Source organism: Diachasma alloeum, unplaced genomic scaffold (genome assembly GCF_001412515.2).
Source record: "Diachasma alloeum isolate Michigan unplaced genomic scaffold, Dall2.0 Dall_scaffold_00870, whole genome shotgun sequence".
Taxonomy (NCBI): domain Eukaryota; kingdom Metazoa; phylum Arthropoda; class Insecta; order Hymenoptera; family Braconidae; genus Diachasma; species Diachasma alloeum.
The window spans coordinates 208,029-229,201 of record NW_021680991.1 but is presented as its reverse complement, the minus strand read 5'-3'; positions in this window follow the sequence as shown (position 1 = coordinate 229,201).

Sequence of the window (21,173 nt, the reverse complement as noted above, 5' to 3'; positions counted from 1 at the left end):
ATTCTTTTTAACACATTCCTTTACATAATGTAATTTGTTCTCTACAATGTGTCTCAATTTCATTTCTCCATTTGTTTCTGTACTAGCAATAGCAGATTTATTATCACACTTTAAGATCATTGGAACAGGCGGATCAACCAGTATTAGTTTCAAAGAGTTGTGCAACGACATCATTTCTCGACTCGCCTCGCTCATTGCAACATACTTAGCTTCACACGTAGAAAGTGCTACTGTAGTTTGTTCGTGAGTTCGCCAAATGATCGAATCACTAAACAGTCTAATCACAAATCCACAAGTTGTGATTGAATCTTTACAATCAGAGAAACTCGCATCAGAATAACCCTAAATGTCATTAGTCTCACCTGAATATCTCAGACCCAAGCCCGTAGTACCTCTCAGATACCGAAAAATTCTTTTTACCATTTCCCAATCACTTTCTTCAGGATTAAATCAAGTAATCCTTAATTAAATGAAGTAATCCTGAAGTAATCCTGAACTAAATTCTTTTTACCATTTCCCAATCAACTTTCTTTAGGATTTACTTAATGTCTGCTTATCACATTGACTGCATATGCAATGTCTGGTCTCGTAGCACCAGCCAAATACAAAAGACTACCTACAGCCTTTCTGTAAGGGATGTTTGCTTTTGTTTCTGTCCTTTCCAAACTCCCATTATCATATTCTGTTTCTCTTAATTTTCTCTCATTATTAGCTACTTGAGAAGTATTCATTGGTGTACGTTGTGGATGTGCTTTGTCAAAGCCAAACCTACTTAATATCTTTTGAATATATTTTTCAAATCCTAAATCCGAGTTCTGCAGACCCATACTCAAAGCTACTTCAGTGAATTTTACATTCCGCCGTTTGGGACTGATACGAAGACCATAAAGTGCTTTCTCAAATTTGCACACATTTTCTTGCCTATCTTTGTCAGTATGATTAGTTCCTTCTGGAATTTCCATGTAAATTTCCTCATCTATCACACCATTGAGGAAAGCAGTTTTAACATCTAGCTGACACACCTCTAGATTATATTTGTTTATAATTGATATAACTATTCTCACTAAAGGTAAACGAGCTACTGGAGCATAAGTTTCCCTTAATTCATGAATGTTCTTATCCTTGAAACCTCTGATTACTAGTCTAGCCTTGAATCTTATTTTTCCATTTGCCTCATTTTTACACTTAAAAACCCATTTTGAATCAATGACATTTAATCTTTTTCCATTCATCATACTTAGAGGTCTTTTGACAATTTTCCATACTTGGTTTCTTTCTACCGTGTTCAATTCTTCATCAACCGCATTTAACCAGGAATCTTTATTTTTACTATTTATAGCTTCTCGATAATTTGAGGGATCTTCATTTATGCTTGATAAAAGTGCATGATATACTTCATCTTCCTTTTGTGCTAAATCTATCTCGCCTATATTACTGATAACACTAGTGAAGAAAACATTTCCTTTCACGTTCTCATCAATTTCCAACTCCGAAAAACTATTATCATTTATTGTTTTATCTTTATATCAATTGTCTTCACTTTCTTGGTAATGTTTTGTTCGGAAACTTCTTTTCTTGGTCTACCTCTTTTGCGTTTTATCTCTCCCTCCGGTTATGAAGAATCCTCGGCCTGACCTCGATTCTTTTCGAAATCAACAAACCATTCATCTTTATTCTCCATTTCTCCATAGTCTGGGAAATCTTTGATACCGTTTCCCTTGTATTTATCCCCATACACTAATTTTTCATTGAATTTAACATGTCTACTTTCATAATATTTTCCTAGCTCTGGCTTTAAGAGTTGATACCCTGTTGCAGTACATCCAACCAAGACCATACCTACACCTCGAGGTCCAAACTTTGGGCCAGCATTTCTAGCAATTTTTACATAACTTAAACTACCGAATCTTTTGATTTGATTAATATCAAAGCTGTGATCAGGCGCGAATCTTTCTAAAGGAGTTATCATATTGTTTGATTTATGTGGAGTCCTATTGTAAGCAGAAAATGCAGCAATGTTTGCAGCATAAACTGCAAACTGCTGCTCGCCTGCGCACCGATGGGAATGATAATTTATTGAATTTAGACGTTAAGCACACCTCATAATCTCTAATGAATTCATCATCAAATTTTTCTGCATTTAATTCTTTATTATCTGGAAATTTCTTTTGTAATACCTTGAGGTAACTCGTTGAAGCATGTCCAAATCTACAATGCCACAACATGACATTCTGATTCTTCAAATAGCTATCTTTATCAATTGAAAGTTTTGGAAAATCTTCTAACGAATCATTCCATGGTAATTCATCAACATCTTGCAATTTCCTGTCCCAAATGGTGTAATCAAAATTTGATTGTTCATCGGGAATATTTTCTTTAGTAATTATTTTCTCTTTTATTAAGTTTTCACTCCCTTTTTCATTATGCTTTTCTTCCTTTGCCTTTTCTTCAATTTTATTTTCTTCCTCATTACTCTTATCAATTTCTGTTTTCTCTCTTCTTTCATTCTGTAAATTTGCTGTGACACTTCTGGTAAGATATCTTTTCACCTCATTCTCACCCCCAGTGACATCAGCAACATTTGCTACTACTCTACTGTTTATTTGCTTGAAAGAATTCTCACTGATAGAGTTTGACTTTACTATTTCTAAATCGATTATCCAGTAAGATTTTCTGTAAATCCCCGAGATGAAAAGTTCATTCGAGACTGGATCAAACATATCAATTTTCTTGTCATCGAAGTAGATTGCTAATCCCATTTCGGCAAATTTTCTTAATGATAGTAGATTTGGTTTAAAAGCTTCTGCAAAAATAACTTTGTCAATTTCTAGTAATTTGCCACTCGCCAGTTCAATTTCTATTTTTCCTGCTCCCTACGTTTTTAAGTACGCTGACTCATTTTTATTCGCACACCTAATTACTCCACAACCTAATTCATTGAATATTTTAAATATAATCCTAGAATTTGTTAAATACTCGGTCGCGCCTGAATCTGCCAGAAAGTCTGTCAGAAACTTATTTCCATTTGTTTGTTGACTATCTGCATAAAATATTTCAGGACTTGATTGATCATAATTTTCTTTTTCCTTACCTTGATTGGAATTATTTTTCTCTGTAGGTTTGTCGGATTTGGATTTCTTGTTTGATTTGTGAGATGACTTAAGCCCGTGTTTGTTCTCGCCTCTTTCATAAGAGAACCGACTCTTATCGAATCGTCCTCTTTGACTTGGACCATATGTTTCACCTCTCATTGGTTTTTTCGTTCCTCTATTGTTACTTCTATATTGATCTTGTTATGTCCAGAGAAGGATTTTAGCGTCGAATGGACATGTTTTAATTGTCACATTAAAATCAAAGCTAAAATTATTGAATTTTATAATTATTGGACGACGCAAAGTATTATACTCTTACCTTTTTCCCAGATATAAAGGAAAAGGGTTTGATTTAGGGATAGGGCTTGAGTTGAGACTAATTTCTAATCAAGAAATTTGGAGTTGTACTGGGAATCAAGTTTGAATTTAAATATATTTTGTATAACTATGCGGTTTACAAAAACATGAGCGTGATTTTACAGAAAACTATANATGAAATGCACTCAATTTAGTTTACAATTGTTGGTTTGGTTCTTAATGATTTCACATAACATTATTCTAGCCTTAAAGTTTCTAGTACAAAATTTTGGACATTACAATCTTGATAACCATTTCGATAATTATTTTTTGAATTAGAATTGTACCTTGGAGTCTGTTTAGAGTATCCTGAGCCACTTGGTGTATTGTCATTGTGGGGTACGTTTGGGCAATCTCTCGCCTTGTAATTCCCAAACTGGTTGCACCTGTAGCACAAGTATCCTTTCCCTTTATTGGGACAGTCTGATCCTTTGTGTCCATATGCCTGACAAGCAAAACACCTTCGCCCCTTGTGCTGTGCAAAAGTACCAGTTTTAATATCAGAATCTGAGAGCTCACTTTTCGTAGTAGCTTCTTCTTCTAATATCGCAATTCTCAACTCGCCAAAAGTCGAGTGTGTGCACCTATAGCTTTCCTTGTTACTTTTTCAATGATTTTAATGTTGGGAAAAGCTTTTATTACTGCATTGTAGAATGCATCTTTCTTTTCGCTTTCCCTCAAAGGAATGGTGTCAGGAGCATTTTCATAAGTTGCCATTTTCAATTCTTTCAGTTTCTTCAATATTTCTTTTGGATCTTGTAATTTGACAACTTTAGGGTGATAACTTCTGTCCAAATGATTGATCAGAATTTCTTTAACTTTGTGCTTCTGTTCTGCAAGAGTTTCCTCGTTCACAGTAACCAGAATGCTATCATCAATGATGTGTAAAAGTTTATTAGTTTTACTTTCTGACGAGAAATAATCATAGAAATGTTCATACTTCATTTTACTGTCCATTTTGTAATCTCTTTTGAAACTCATTCCCTTGTTAAGCAATTCAATTTGTAACTTATTGGTTACCGCGCCAGCTAATTGACTCAAAGGATTTAGATTGTTTACTTGACTTGACTTTGTCTGATTAATTTCATTGATCTGTTTATTGACTGTTGAACTAATTTGACTTTCTAGATTTGTATGCTCATCTGACATCACTCCTCCATCTATTGTTTTCTCTTTGTTTGTTGTTACCTGGATTCTATTCTGTTAGACCTTCATACAGTGCTTTTGTTGAAGTTATATTTGAGTTACAGAGCTTTTCCACCATGCTCTTCAACTGTGTCTACAGAAACTGTTTTGATAGTCGTGTTACCGTTAGGCTCAACTGATTCATCATCTAGATTAGGATTTACCAATTTCAATTTAATATTTACTTTATTATCTGCTGTAATCTGGGGTTTCAATTTGATTTGGTCAGTTTTGTCAACATCAATATTACCTGTGGTTTACTCGCCTCCACTTCTCTCGCGGCCATTTAACTCGCCGCTATTTAACTCGCCACTCTTCGTCTCGCCTCCAGTCAATTCACTTGACTTGGACTCGGCTGTGGCCCTCGTCTCTGTATTTACCAAATCTTTGTTCACCTCACTTGACCCATTCTCGATCACAGCTGTTGTTGACGCTTGACTCTCCGGACCGTAACCTGGTAGATACATTGGCTTTTGTTCAGCCAACAATGCAGCTTCTAACACAGTTAGACTTCTCCATTTATCCTCTGAGAAATCTCTTTTATCTAATTTTAAAGAGACCGAAAAATTTAGGATTATTGTATTTGGTTACATTTTTTTATATTCAGGTCCAAAATCCCAAACTCGACTTGCTAAACATAAACAAACCGAATTTAGAATGAATGTGCTCTTCCGAAAATCTAAACATAAGATCTCCTCCAAACACATTCGAGTCTTTTTATGATTGCAAAATATTTATTCAAATATTTCTCAAGTAATTTGACGTCTTAATATTGCACGTTTCTAATGTGTATAATATGCTCGCCTATTTACACATATGCCTGATCTCGCCTGTTACATATTCAGTTTCTTCGTCTCGAAGAACATATATTTTATCGTCTATAATTGCTAGGCAGACCACTTCTCCCTCATGGTTTCCTTCGATTTGATGTTGTCTAATTAGAAGTCTCCACACTTCATACGGAAGTTCTTTATCAGCTGAAATTATTTATTTATAAATATCTTCGTCTGAAGATAGCAATTTTAAAATTCAATTTCATTAATTCGACCCATCAAATATTTAATTTGTTATTCTCGCCTATTAAATATTTCTAAATTCAATATTCTCACCAATTAAATATTTTGATTTGGATGCATCCTTAATTTGTAAATTTCAATTTTGCACTAGTGTCTATTGATTTTATTTTATTGCTTTACATTACGCTGGTGGACCCCGCACACACGCGGAACGTGGCCGAGAGAGAGAATCGTTGTTTTTCACATCAATTTTTACATTCACACTAATTTTCGTTTTTCTTTCTATTTCTTATTGTTCTCGCCTTCCTGGAGCGATGTGTGAGGGACTGCAGTTGTCCCTCTCTCTCAGACGCGCCCCGGTTGCGCGCATAACCCACCCGTTGCGTCTACTTGTTGAAGCCTGTTGAAACCCGTGCTCGCCTTCACTGCCGAGAAACTATTGGCACGGCATCACTTGGCTTTCTTCTTTTGTTTTTCCCTAAATATGATTTTATTTATGACAAAAGATATTTCTTGCTTTTCAGTAATTTTTGTGAATTTAATATGATTTCTTTATTAATTCTTTTCAGTCTAAAAATCTCGATTTCAGGTCGGCGTCATGGACAATTAATTTCCGGCCGCCATTTTGATCACTTTTATTTTTCGTTCTCACCAATTCACTTCACTTAATTAATGTATTTTTCAGTACTTACATATTCTCTAAGTACTTTCAATTTTCTTCTCGTCTGTCATCACTCACCCAGCTCGCCTCGATTTTTCCTTTCTGGATATCCCTTTGTATCGCGTGTGATCCACCCGAACACGTGCCCGACCGCCCGATAGCGTCCTTTTTGGAATTTTCGATTTATTGCTTTCAATCTTTTAATTTATGATAAATTTAATCACGCGCAGTGGAAGCGTGCTGGGCCCATAACCTGAAGGGTTATTTAGGATTGAATCATTAAACACAGTTTTATTATCGTAAATATAATTAAGTTTTATTCAGCAACGTAACACGACAACGGTCGACGCACAAGTGGTGCATAGTACGAGTATATCTAATTTTTGAAAAATCTAAAGGAATGAAAAAGAAAGCCAAGTCAGCAATGTCGAATAAACGAAAATAATGCACAATCAGATTTCTATAAGAGAAATAGTTTCAAATCGAATGAGGATTTTAAAAAAATTCTTGATGAAATAAAAAATTAGTAGAAGGAGGACCAACGTTCTTGGCGCGGAGTTTTTCAACTCCTTGTCTAGTATCAATCTAATTCTCCATCTTCTGATCCGCGCCAAGGACGTTGGTCCTCCTTCTACTAATTTTTTATTTCATCAATAATTTTTTTTAAATCCTCATTCGATTTGAAACTATTTCNCCAGTAAGAACCAAACAAAACTTTTTCTTGGCGCAGTTTTTTTTACAAAAACCTGTGTTTTTGTTTTTTTAGGGAGATTTCATTATTTTTTTTCAAAATAAACAAGGAATCGTTTTTATATCCTGTAAATTTTTTCATTTTCAATTCAATTCGGCTCATTTATTTTTCACACAATAAATCATCTTTCCAATTAACAATCGAAGGAAAACAAATAGTTCTATTCCACAGTCGTTATTTGCACCGAGTTTTAATTATTTATTCAAGATTTTCCGACTGAATTTGCTTCTTCGAGAATTCATTTGTGCACGAAACTCGAATGAAAAATACCTGTGGAATTCATCATTCGTGCACCATATTCAATTTGTAAATTCCCGGGCTTCCCTCCTTGGTGCATGTGGTTGTATTGCACTGCTACCAACTCTGTAACAAAAAAATGACAGGAGTTGATGTGAAATGCGAGGATGTGCATATGAACCCGTTGCTATGCGCGTATTATTTTAAATATTGCTTCGAACAAAAAAATAGTTACATCAATGAGAAGCTTGTGGCCAATTTATATAATGTAACTAAGAGTATTTTTCATGTAGCTCGTCACCTTCGTATTTTATTTAATGGATATGATTCGGAGGTAGTGGAGGGGGTAGTTGCTTCGTGTATAGATACACGGCAGCGATCGGCCTGCTGTTTTGTACAATCGGAGTCAAAACTTTTCTTGGCCGATACGCTGCCGCGTATTTCGATAGAGGCACAATGGCGCCGTGGCGAAACAGTCAACCACACTGTCGGTAACAAGGAGGCTGGCGTAGGGCGCTACATTCAACATAACTCAAAACAACTAATCTAAAAAAACTGAGAGTAAAAGCACAATAAAAGAGATTGGAAAAAAACAGAATAATTCCACAAAAAAAACATATTCTTGAATACTCAATAATTATTGAGCCGACAAAGAGCCAGAGGACAAATTTCTAATGCCAACTTCAATCCTACGACTCGAATTCTCGTCAACGCCACGAAACAGAATTAAATGTAAAACAAATCCCATGAAATCTAACACGTCCACGTCCAACGCAAAAAGAAAATCACGACTCTAATCAACTCGCGTTAACCAGCAATATTCTCACCGTTCGGTGCAAAATCCGAATAATAAAAAAATGGAACGCACCCGTATCCCCACGTAATCCGAACGCGAAATTCTCATAATTATGCACAAAAAAAAGGAACAATTGGACTCCACAATAATCCTCAAAAGAGTTCTGCGGCACAACTCCGGATGGTTACGAAAACCATGCGGCAACGCGAGTCGAAACCCAAAATCTCATCTAAACTTCTGGTTGGATGCAAAATTCTCCCCAGAAGGGCATTACCCAAAGGCACTCTGCCCGAATGCCATGGACTCGATGAGGGCTAGTCACCGACTCCTCGAATACTCGACTACTCGACTCTCAACTACTACTCTCGACTACTCTTCTCAACTAACTCTCGAATACGCAAAAATCGCTCAATTTATACCCCAAAAGTGAAAAGAGAGCGAGGATCTAACGCCAAAAGATAGGACGAGGACGTTATATCCACGTAGTGGGGTCAGCCGCTGTGACGTAGGCAAATGTCCGGCGCTAGGTACGACGAAGCTGCTAATGGGACACGTCAACCTATTAGCCATAAACGCGTAATTCGATTCAACTTGAACCGATAACAGAACAAAACAAGACAAGAAAAATGAAACGGAGTAAAAGAGCGGTAATTAGCCCAGATAAGATCCACTAACTATCATTACCTCTTCGGGGCTGCATTCTCAAGGATTACCGGGGCAGAGACGCAGGATACATCGAAATTATAACTCAACAGAACATATAATGCACCATAAGATAAAACTTGATTCCCTAAAACGTATAGCGACCTTGGAAATTAACACGATCGCAACGGTCGCGATTGGCCGTGCGACCTTCCACGGAAACCCAAAACCGAAACTGTCTCATCCCGATAAATCCATACACTAAGCACCAGTATTTCAGCTGGGCCTCCACATTTCCCCGAAGATTAAATGCAAGGGGGGATTCTTATCAATAATCGCGCAGCTCGATAATATTTTGGCCCAAACAACGAAAATTTCTGGGTCCCCGATAGTTAATTTTATCAAAACTCCTAACACCTAGCACGGAATAAGCAAATACTATCCGGAATAACAATAATTTTTCCTTCATATAAAAGATCACCAGATGGCCACTAACACGACAATATTTCCTGTCCAAAATTTACTAAAATAAAAGCCTCTGGGTCTTTGTCTGACTCACGCTTAATCCGAAGTTCTGGATGGTTTATAGATCATCTAAGGAATTTCCAGAATTCCTTACAGTGTAAATCAGTAAGTAGAAAATAATATCATTTAAAAAAATCCCACTTCGGTGCCAGATTTCGAGGGCACTAAATTATTACTTTAAAATTTTGCCGGAAGAGGGCGACGAACAACTGAATCTGAAGTGTGGAATTCCTCACGTATTCATCATCAATTATCATGACACCAGTTCCTAATACTGCCGAAAATTTTTATACGGTTTTTTATCCGCAAATCAATTTTATGTAAATTGAATTATGCAACTAACAATTACAAGAGATTCCATTATATTTTGATGAATTATGTCAAAGTTCGTCAAGCAAGACTCGACGCGTGTCTTCGCGCGTGGTTTGTAATTTGTGACTTTGTGAATCTTTATAAAAGATGAATGACTTTTGATTTGCTTTCATTACTCTTGACTTGTTGTTCGATGCCGGGTTTGAGATCTGTGAAATTTATGAGCGATGGGCGAGATAAAAACGGATTCTAACGGGGGCGGGAGAAGGTCCATAAATCACCACACGTGTACATTGGTCAACTCAGTCACTTTAATTGTCAAAAAATAATAGTCAATATTTACACTGGTGATTTGATTAATCGAGATGATCAAGAGACTAGTGCGAGTCACAATAGTTAATAACGCAGTTCAAAGAATAAAACGACGCCGAGCAATTAGTTCGTAGAACTTGAGACAACCAAAAGTATTCGCGGAAAACAATGTACACTGTACGATGGCCGATATGCAAATGAGGCCGATTAAAGGACCGCAAGGTGGTAGGTGTCGATCCTCGAGGGACCAAACGTGCCCCAATTTAAATCGGGGCGTTCACTGGACACCTGTCCATCAATTGGCGCCTCAGGTGTCAGAGGTGAGAGGTCACTGGTCAGTTACGTCGGTTGCGTAGGTCAGTCGTCTGAAGCCATGCAAGGATGCGAGAGGAGCGAGTGTGCGTGAGTGTGCGTGTGTGTGAGGAAAAACAATTCGGTGGAAAACCGAACACTTGTTGAGGGATAATTTTAATAAATCTATCAATTCATGATATCTAGACCAAATGCAGACGAATCTCCACAAATACTATATTTTGACATAAGGTTGTAAAGCGCGGTGTCAGAAGAGTGAGAAATTTGCCGGCCAATCCCACGAGTTTGAAACCAAGCGAAACGACTGAATCTCTGATAAATAGTATTTTTTGTCAGTTTTTTTTGTCAGAAGCGTGTCAAATGCGAGATACTAAAAGAGAAACGGAGACGTGGAAGGGGGTCCAAGGGAGCGGATTAATAATCAATAATTTCAATAATCCCTCGAGATCTGGCCCTAAAAGGAGAGAAACCAGGGAAAGCAAGAGTTAAATTTGATTTAAAAGAGACGTACAAAAAACTTGCTTAAAAAAACTCAACAAATTCGCTGGCAAATTCTGTCGGATTTCTATAGACCTTTCTATTTACGATCGCAACAGGAGAACCACCAAGTGACCTCTAAATTAATTACCCTTAGAGGTCAACCAATGATATCCTTAGGAGGGAATCAATGATAATGCTCCACCAGTAAGATTATGGGAAACAAAGTGATATCTTTGTTAGGCCTCCAAGAGTAGTTAATTTAGAGACCACCTGATAGCTCCCACATCTACATTACGATTACGAATTAGTTTTCGGTTGATTCTATGGAAAAAATCGACAGCATATTGGCATGTTTCTTCCAATAAAAATGTTCAACAAAAAATATTTTATATGAAAAGACAATAGGATTTGATTTTTCTGAACAATTTATTCAATTAAGATATTTTCAAGGGAAATTCCTTAGCTCAAATTTTCTATTGTTTTTGATGAAAAGAGGAAAAAATACAGGGGAAAAACTTGGAAAATGAATGTCGAGAATATCTATGGAAAATGTCTCAGTAGAAAAATTTGAATAGAAAAACCAAATAAAATGCAATAAATGGAATTTTATTGGGTTTTTCTATAAAATAGTTTTCTGTATAGTTTTTCCATAAAAAACAAGTGGTAGAGCTGCAGAACTCTTCAATAGAATGGGACAAAAATGAATAGAATTTTTGAACAAAAAATTCCGTGCGTGGAGTAACAATTGGTGTTTCACTGGAAAGAACTCCTTACTTCTCCCAACTCTCACGCGATTTAGATAATTATTGAGGATAATATCATTCATTTTTAACCATGCTTTATATCTACTGTCGTTACTAAGATGTATCAATAATTGTTTATGCGGATTCACATCATAACAAAAGCGTAGAGTTGGTCTGTATAAAGATAACTTCATGTTGCATAGGGCATATGAAAATTCATAGAGATACCACCAGTAGTAAGTGGCCGAGATTGGTGAATTTTTTCCAGGAATTCCCCCCCCCCTTTTTTTTCCAGGAAGTGCACGTGCATGTCCCCCTTCACCCCTCGGCGGTATGCCTTTTGAAGAGGAGGTAGGCGCGCTGGGGGGCCCCCGGGGGTGCAGGGTCTCAAAGTTGGAGTCCGAGGGTCACAGGAAGTGGGTAATGGGTAGAAAAATGACCGGCCGATGGGAAATGGGGTGGTGATAATAAGAAATAACTATATAACGCACAATTTACAATTTTACATAATTTACATAATTTACATAATACATAATTCTCTTGATTGTAAAGGATGATGATGATGATGATGATGATAATGATGATTATTATTATTATTATTACTATTATTATTGATCAATTAATGAAGGTACATAAATTTTTCTAGTGGAACGTTGATTACAATGTAAAATGCCGTTGCCAGATAAGGTCTGAAAAGATTTACTTAAATTTCTACGATTACAATTTCGGTTTTGAGTGATTTTTTGAAATATTTTCATAATAATGCGATCGTTATGTTTTGTGTCAGAAGTAAATAGTTTATGCAGTAATGCAGTACTGGCCACAAACATCAGACGATATATCTTGCAGTTTTTTCTGGCTCCATTCATATACATGGCAATTTCGCTTAAGGTGCTGAGCAATTCTTGTGTCGACGGGCGGCATTCCAAAGCTGTCGAAATAGATTCCTCGTCCATTTGAACCGAGGAAACCGGCAACCCAGTGGCTTCCTGCATGGTTGAGGTTATCGGTGTTGATGATGATGGCACAGGGCCGGGACCATGTCGAGGGGACACGTTCAGCAGGGTAGACGCCTCCAATTGATGCATCGGTATGCGGTAGTACCTTCAGGAGGTCAAGTGTATTCATAAGACGATGGTACGCAGGAAAATTGTCGTGGCCTTGTGACCCGGGTAGAAAATGTTTATGGTGTGACACCTGCTCGGCTGTTTAGACACAACTAACGTAATTGTGTGGTGGAATTCTATTAAAAAGTTTAGTATCGTTTTTCAGCCACTGTAGTCGACAATAACTTGTCTTGTTGAGTCAATTTCCAACAAATTATCGTATTCAATATATAACAGATAATTTACATTTTGCTCTGTTGCTTTGTTGAATCTTACTTCAATAGGAACACTCCCACTCTTTACAAGATTCCAATGACCGGCAGAACTTGCAGATAAATCGCGAGTCAGGTCAAAGGCGAATAAACAAAACGCGTCGGAATATGCTAGACAAGGAATGTTATTTCCATGGTCACTAAAATGCGTTCCAGTCCCCGCAAATAAGGTATTAAAAGCTTCCACATCTAGACACCCGTCAGAGGTAAAACTCGGTTGCAGGCATAAAAAGTTGATTCCGAAATTCTGGAAGTTGAAAGGACTCTACTTCCTCGCTCCATTGAAATTGGGATTGTCGACAAATCCAAGTATAATTCTTTTAGGCAGTTGGCCTAAAATTGCGTTATCTATCGTCTCTCCCATAATTCCATTATGCAGAGCAGAAGATTTAATCTCAATACGGGTCAAGGGATATTTTGCAGTTGTCTTTGCAACCGTTTTAGTGTGAGCTGTCAATATTCCAGGGTTGAGTTTCACGCGTCGGACAATCAATGAGGCCTCCACAATATTTACTTTATAATTAATTGTAGTATCGTCCATGAGACAATATTTATCCTTTGCGCGGATAAGACGAACACGGATACACGTTCTACACCGTTTATCAAAAATTCATCTTGATTGAAAACTTCACAATGCAAATGTCCCAGCAGATCAAACGGTCTTCCAACTTTCGTAAATACTTGTCGAAAGATTAGGCCATCATGTTTTTTGACATCAGCGCCCACAACTACAGCGGTATCCAGAGCCCCAGAGGTATCAGTTGACCATAGTGCCATTCCAAGATGCGAGGACTTGACATCTTCTCCATAGTTTAGCAACGTTTCAATATATGCTCTATAGGCGTAGAGCCGTAAGGCTTATTTGGCAGCGTAACAACTTTTTGATTGAAATATACATCCACTTGGTTGAACATTGAATGCAAATAATTATTCACAGGACCCACGGAATCCTCAACAGCAGCAGTGCCATCGAGTCTCAAAATTTTCGCTCGAATTTTTATCATAGTGTATGCCAAATCGAGGTATTCTTCTCCATGGCCTGGTACGATGAATTTGATTGGGGCGTCGTCCGATAGAGTAGACACAGGATTATAATAAATAAATTAAGAATTTTCAATAGTTGTCTGTGTCGGGGATATAGTAAACAGATCGAGCTCCGATTTCACGCACTCGGAAGAGTGTGAATGTAGAAACGACTTGATGACTAGTTGAAAATATCGTATAAATCGTGAGTTTTCCTCTTGGATGTTTTTTTTCACTTTTTTTCCTTTCTTCTTATTTTTTGGAATATTTCTCTTCTTTTTATTCTTCCTGGTTTTGCATGGCTTGGCAGACCCGCGTCCAGTGAGCTTATGAGATGCGAAGCGTTTACGCTTTCTTTTATATCCTGATCCACGCATCATGGACCCAATTTTTTCCTGTGCCTTCCTTTTCAAATTTAATCCCGACTCCGCTAGCCGATCCCCCAGCGCCACCTTTAAGGGTTTTCCGTTTGTCACCACATCGCGTACAACGTTAATTCCCGCGTTGAGTGCTTCTTTACCGACTGCTCGAGCTGCACTACCGGAGAAGGGCAGAATTCGACGAAAGAGGCCCCCGAGGTAAGCCCCAATTCCATGGCCCCGTTGATATGGGCTCCCAACATAGACCCATCCGAAATTATTGTATCTCTCCACTGAGACTCCACCAGCCTGGTTCGCGTCATATGCAATGTAAGGACTCATTTTGCTCGTTAATCAATTCTCTTGAAATAAAGTGTCATGTTCAAGGGTCCGTACTCGAATGATATCATTTCACCACGATTGCACCTTATATCTATTTCAATTGTGCGAAATGAGTATCTCATCAACGGAATATAATGAGGATTTGAAAAAGTAGCACAGTATGTGGCTCCATATGTATAATCAGCAGCATTGAATGGTACCACTCGTAAAAGAGATGACTGCACATCACCTATTACATAGGGTACACAAAGGTCACTATAGATGAACAAGCTTTCAGGTAAACCCCTGGCCAGACTGGCAGGTAGATATCCCTCACAATACGGCTTTGCGTGCGTGAAACTGTGCACACGCCTCTCAAACCCCAACATATCAGCCAATTTATCAAAAAAGTCTAATGCATGTAGCGTTTTACCAAATGTTTTGGAGGTGCAATGTCTTTCAATTTTCACAAAGCTTTGTTGGCTAGAATACTCAAATTTTATATGATCCTAAGGGTGAAAAGTTATTCATGAAACTGTTAAATTGTTTATTTTTTCCTTTTCCTTTAGAGCGTATGACACGTTCAACTACAAATTCATCCTTGTCCGCTTGTTTATTGACAAGCACCAACTCTGGCTCGTAAAAAAATTATTCAAGTTGTTCATCAGCTAAATCTTTCAGCTCGTATATTGGTGATGATTGTTTGAGGACTGCTTTCGTTATTTGGAATATTTCTTTACTCCAATTAGTCTTATACCCTTTCTCAAAGATGCCTTTCGCTCGACTGATGCGCACGTAGTCTCCAACTTTGTATTTAAAGGTTTCTTACGAGATTTGTACCGATTTTGTATATTACGCCATGCATATGGAGCATTATTGATAGTAACAACCGCAGGTGCCATCTTTATTGATGAATATCTCGAGTTGTTATAAGAGTCGACAATTTGTTCCAACACATCCAAATATTTATATGTTCGACTATGTGTAAAGTAACGCCACATGCGTTCCTTCAATGTCCAATTAAAACGTTTCACGATTGCGGCTTTTATGTCAGGATTACGCGCAACACGAAATTGCATTTTTTTATCAGAGAAAAATTTTTGGACACTGCTAGCCATAAACTCTTTTCCCTTGTCAGTTTGTATACGAACAGGCACACGACCACCGCTCCTTCCCATTATACGTTTAAAGCCCTCGAATACCTACGGTGCCGACTTGTCCTTCAATGGTTCGACCCAGACAAACTTGCTTAAAACGTCACCAACCACAAGTAAATATGAAATGCCATCATTATATGTCTTGAGTGATCTCAACTCAACCAAATCAGCCTCCCATACATCATCAATGTTTGTCACTGTATAATGTAGCCGTAGAAATTTACATCTGATGGGTCTGTGGAGTGTGTAAGTATTCTGGGCATTGAGTTAGTTCTTTATTTCATTTTCAGGTATTTCTTTTTTATACTTTCACAAAATATTGCTAGCCCCCGTATATGCCTCCGACTCTGGAGGGCTAAAATATGTGCCCAATAGTTTTCCTTCGTTTAAAATGGAAGCCATGATGATAGTCCTGAGTCCTTCACTTTGTAAGGAGGGTTTATGCGTACTTTTTTCAAGTTTTTACGCGTACGATTTACAAAAGAGGTGCGTGGTGTATCAGCTTTCCCTGTATGACGCTCATCTATAAAGTCCTCGTCCTCCGAAATTTCAGTTCCTTTTCGACGTTTAATATCTGGTAGGTGGGGGTCGATGAAATTTAGGATTGCCCAGAAATTCCCGAGTTCTGTTTAGACTTTAAAGATACATCGCAAAATGTTACCATCCTTTAGCTGAAAATGTTTTCCGTGCTCTGACCACATCTTCTATCAAACCCACAATATTAACGCCAGTTGATGATATCCTATCTAAAGTCACTTGTCCTTTTGCATCCCACTTGAGTCGATTACTAGTGTCAACGGCATCAATATATTTAAGTATACCTGAGGCTTTTCTTTGGTATACTGCAGGTACAGTAGCCATAATAGCACTTGGATCGTATCGTTCACCAGACCCAGTCCCGTCGGGGATCTCCGTTTCTTGCACAGGTACCTTCCTCTGCTCTGTATAAAACAAATACCTTCTCAAAAGTCATTATACAATTTCCAATTTTCATGATCGTCCTTGGGTTTTTTCGAATTTAAAATTTCCAATAATTGAGCATCCAATCGACTTGTAACAGTACCAGCAGCTGACGACTGAATTTCTTTAACTAATTCAGTTAATACAGTGAGCATCATGAGTAGAATTTTTTTAGCCGTTCCACACTGTCTTCTGGCACAAGTATCATTTTTCGTGCATATTCCATTGTTATACAACTACTGAGATGAGTGCGTTTATAAGAGGCCCCAATAACATGGGTAAAAAGGCAACGCCTTTCTGATTGATGATTTTTTTCTTGCTGGATAAACTCTGATTTTTATCAGCCAACTTCCTCAAAAGTTTTTTATATTTGCACAATTTTGACTTTTGGCAAGTTTTCAAAGAAATATTTTCGTGCAGCAAATTCAGAGCACACTCACAAATGCAGCGAATCAAATCTTTATTAGCGTGAATGAGCGCGTGTAATAAGGCAGTATTCTTTTCTCCGAGCGACTTGCGAGCTCAGCCGCTTCCAGAGCGACTTGTCTTTGCCATTACACACGAACGACTGGTACACTCCGCAATGAGCCTCTTCCTTTTATATTGTAATCCTTCCGTGGAATATAAACATAGTGATAGGGGTCACTAGGGAATACATTGGTACGAAATCTGCAGTTTTCAGGAGTCGACTGTTTTAAATCAAGCAACAAATATCCATGAGCCTCCGATGTGGCGTCAAAATAGGCCTCCTGTAGAAATTTTGGTTCCTCTGTAGATATCTGACGAGCCAAATGTACTATTTGTGCACGATCTCGAAAATTTTTGAATACGACAATATAATTTGTATTCAGTGAAATATCTCGCTATCCTTTTCCTTGGTGGAATAAATTTTAAGATATAAACATTACACTGACATTTTTGTGATGACTGCCTTTCGTGAATAAGTCGACTATTGCACCGTTCGATGATTCACGCATCAAGTCGTCCACAACAACCAATTTTGGTTTATTATCATCAAAATCTCCGGATCTTGGTAAACTCTTCAAATTCGAAATTTTTCTTGTCATAATCCGAATACCGATTCTGCCACTCAGCATAATAGAACATGCCTTTTTCAATCGGTGTATCACACATTTTTTTAATTTCTTTCAAAAATCTTCAAAACCCTCACCCCACTCTCCATTTATCGTTTATCCTTCTCTGTGACGTCATGCGCTGTGGAGTGCGTAGTGGATTACAGAAGGTTACGTTCCTTCCCTTCCACTGCCACGATTCTCCCCACAATTTCCAGTTTTCCCTTCAAGGACACTCTCCGAACTGTGGTAATTAAGGAGAGTCCACTGTACCTCAAGATCTCGGAAACTACTGCAGATGTGAGAACGCCAATTGTATCAGCAATTCTTCGAGACCTACTTTATAATATGTATGTGTTTCAATTTTTCGCATCATGCCCTGATGATTTATTGTCAACTTCTCAAATTGTTTATTGATCAATTCAGTATGAATTCAACTTTCTCGAATCTGGTTTTTTTCCTGAAACTTACACGTTTTTTGAATAAAAAAAAGTTCTTTTGCACTTCTTTAATAAAAATGATATTTCTCGAGTTGTAATTGGAAAAAAAAAAGATTCACCTGGCCCAACCGGAAAATTTTGTTTTCGCAGCACTCCAAAAAACTATTTTTTTTTCTAATAACTATCCAAGGCATGCATGGAAGAAATCGACAACATATTCAAATTTTTTTCAAGTTTGATGAAAACGTCTTTCTATTTGATCGAAGTAGTATGGAACGCCCCAAGTTCGTTTTTGAACTTGTAATCTGCATAAAAGGATTCTCAGTATCAAAAATGAAATAATTCAATCGTTTAGTCTGAATAAATCAATAGTATCGTGATTCGTATTTTGCTGCAGAGAAAAAATTCTCTCGGTGCAGAAGTTGAAGAGATATTTCACAGCAAGATTTTTTTCCGTACTGATCTTCACTTTTCCCCATTAAGGAATTAGCATTGGCCCTTCTCCAAACTCGTAAAAGTGAAATTCACTACGGAAAAATATCGTTCACGGCTAGTGCCATGGAGTTTTTTCCTCGCCTTCGGCTCAGCTGCCAACTCCACGCAAATAAAAAACCCCATGGCAGTCGCCCTGACATATACTATTTCATAGCTGGATGACGCGCAGACAGGCCGGATAACTCAATAAAGAATACCAACATTTAGAGCTTTTTTCATTATTTTTGGATTTTCCATGCATGGAACGAGAAATAAGCCAATTTTTTAATTTTCTTATACCTCCCGTTTTACCACGAGTTAGCCCTGTAGCGGCCATTCTGGCGATTTAACAAAAAATAATTGCAGGTTCAATCAAAGCTTCGATAATATCCCATTACATGTCTCGAATCGATACTGTTCAAAATTAGTATCTAAGGCAGTCTGGTTATCAGCTGAGACCTTTTTTTATCGTTATTTTACATCGCTTCGAACCGGTTAGAGTATGCTGCGATGATGATCCAGACTTTAAATGGTTAGATCTCACCATTCTACCCGGCCGTGTTTTGAACTCGGAACCTTTCGCACATGAGGCAACGAACTCACTCACTGCGCCAAGCCACCGGACCTAACTGAGATATTTGAATTATAGCGAACCACCGGGCTTCTCTCATCATGCGCTTCGAGCGGATGATCGGATAAAAATGGCGAACATGTAAACATGTCGATTATTCTTGTCATTCTTGCAAAATGTATTCCATTAATGGGACATTCCATGTCAACTCAGCCACCCTGGAATTTTTTGGTTCTCAGAATCTTGAATTAGCATGCTCCCAATCAAGTACTACATGAGTACACCCTTTCTCTAAATTTTCGCTCCTTTAACATTAATTGTTTGGCCAGGACAAATAATAAAAGCTCAAATTTTTGAAAAATCGTATCTTGCGAACAAATTGGCCGATTTTAATGAATAAAAAAAGATTTTTTTAGTTTTTTTATATACTTTGGGACTGAAAATACAACAGTACCACGAGGATGAATACTAAGCCATTTTTTACGTTGTACGTTATTTTAATCCCTCTGTTTCGCAGGGGCCATTCGAAAATCGAATAATTTTTTTTTCTTCGATGGATGATGATATTACTCAACTTTTCCGGGGTATTTGAAAATGGGATAGCCATATGGAGATGAGAAAAAGAAAAAAATTCCATGGAAAATTCGATTTTCCGATCATACATGGGACATTCCTGGATTTTTGTGGATTTTTTTGTGTTTCGGAATAGAACATTGGCATGTTTAAAGTCAACTACGATATGAGTCTAACATTGTTTCAAACTTTTACCCCCATAACTTCACTCTTGTACCTGGCAGACATCCCCAATATCTTTCGCAATAGCGTTAATTGTTCGAATTCACATGATTTTTCACTTATCATGATGATTATTTTTCCACGTACGGATTTTGGACAGTCAGGGCCAATCAGAATGCAGCATTTGATGACAAATGACAGGTGGGAGGAAATTTTATTTCGGATATATCGCACTAACATATATATTTTTTCGGTTATTTCGTACTCACATATATATTTTTCCGGATATTTCGTACTAACTCTTCAATTGTTCTCGGATGTCATTTTGAGGTTGCGTAAATGACACTCCTGGTGCTTCAAAATTATCTGGTATTTATCGTGTCAAGTTTTGCAGGAAAATCCCTCGCGCAAGCGCTCGGGATTTTTAAACCTGCAAAACTTGAAACTTTTGTTTGTTTTCTACGAAATTCTCGGGAAATACCCGATAATTTTGAAGCCCTCGGGGTATTACTACTAAATAAAAATTGAAAGCCAACGATAGCTCGGTCGGTAGGGCGAGCGATTTCTAATCCGATGATTCGGGTTCGAAACCCAATGGGTGCCGATCGGGTTCCGAACTCCGAGAAATCAAACGTTGTCCGCATTTCTTTGGAAAATATACTTGGGATTTCTGTACACAAACATTGGACAATGGATACAAAAAATTGGAGCGCAATGAAATCAAAGGTTCCCAGTAGGGGTGAGGATAAACAACCGATTTCTTGGAATTCAGTTTCCATACGAGCCATAGAGTTACCTCAATAATAACCGTTTGATTAGTCCTCATCACACACTTGAGTGTTGAACATCTCACACGGTTCATTACAGTATCGTTAACAGAAATTCTCCGACGGTTATTCTCGTGTATTTATTCTCTATCAACTTTAATCAAGGTAAGTGATGGTATAAAATATTTCAGTAGTGAAGTTGTAAACTCAATCGATCGTTATTATAATTTTTTTCCTTTTTTGTGGGATATTCGGGAATGTTGGACGGGTTGATGAAATTATAACACGCGTTATAACGGTAGAAATTGAATGGAATTTATTCACAGCGAATGTGTCGATGTTTACACTTTGAGAGCTATGACGAATCTGTCTCTCGTGACGATATAGGCAATTAGATTTTCCGATCGAGGGTGCCCGAAATATGACGAATCGTCACGAGGTGACGTAGTCAGGTATTCGGCTGCTAAGCCGTTGCGAATACAATATAGTGAAAT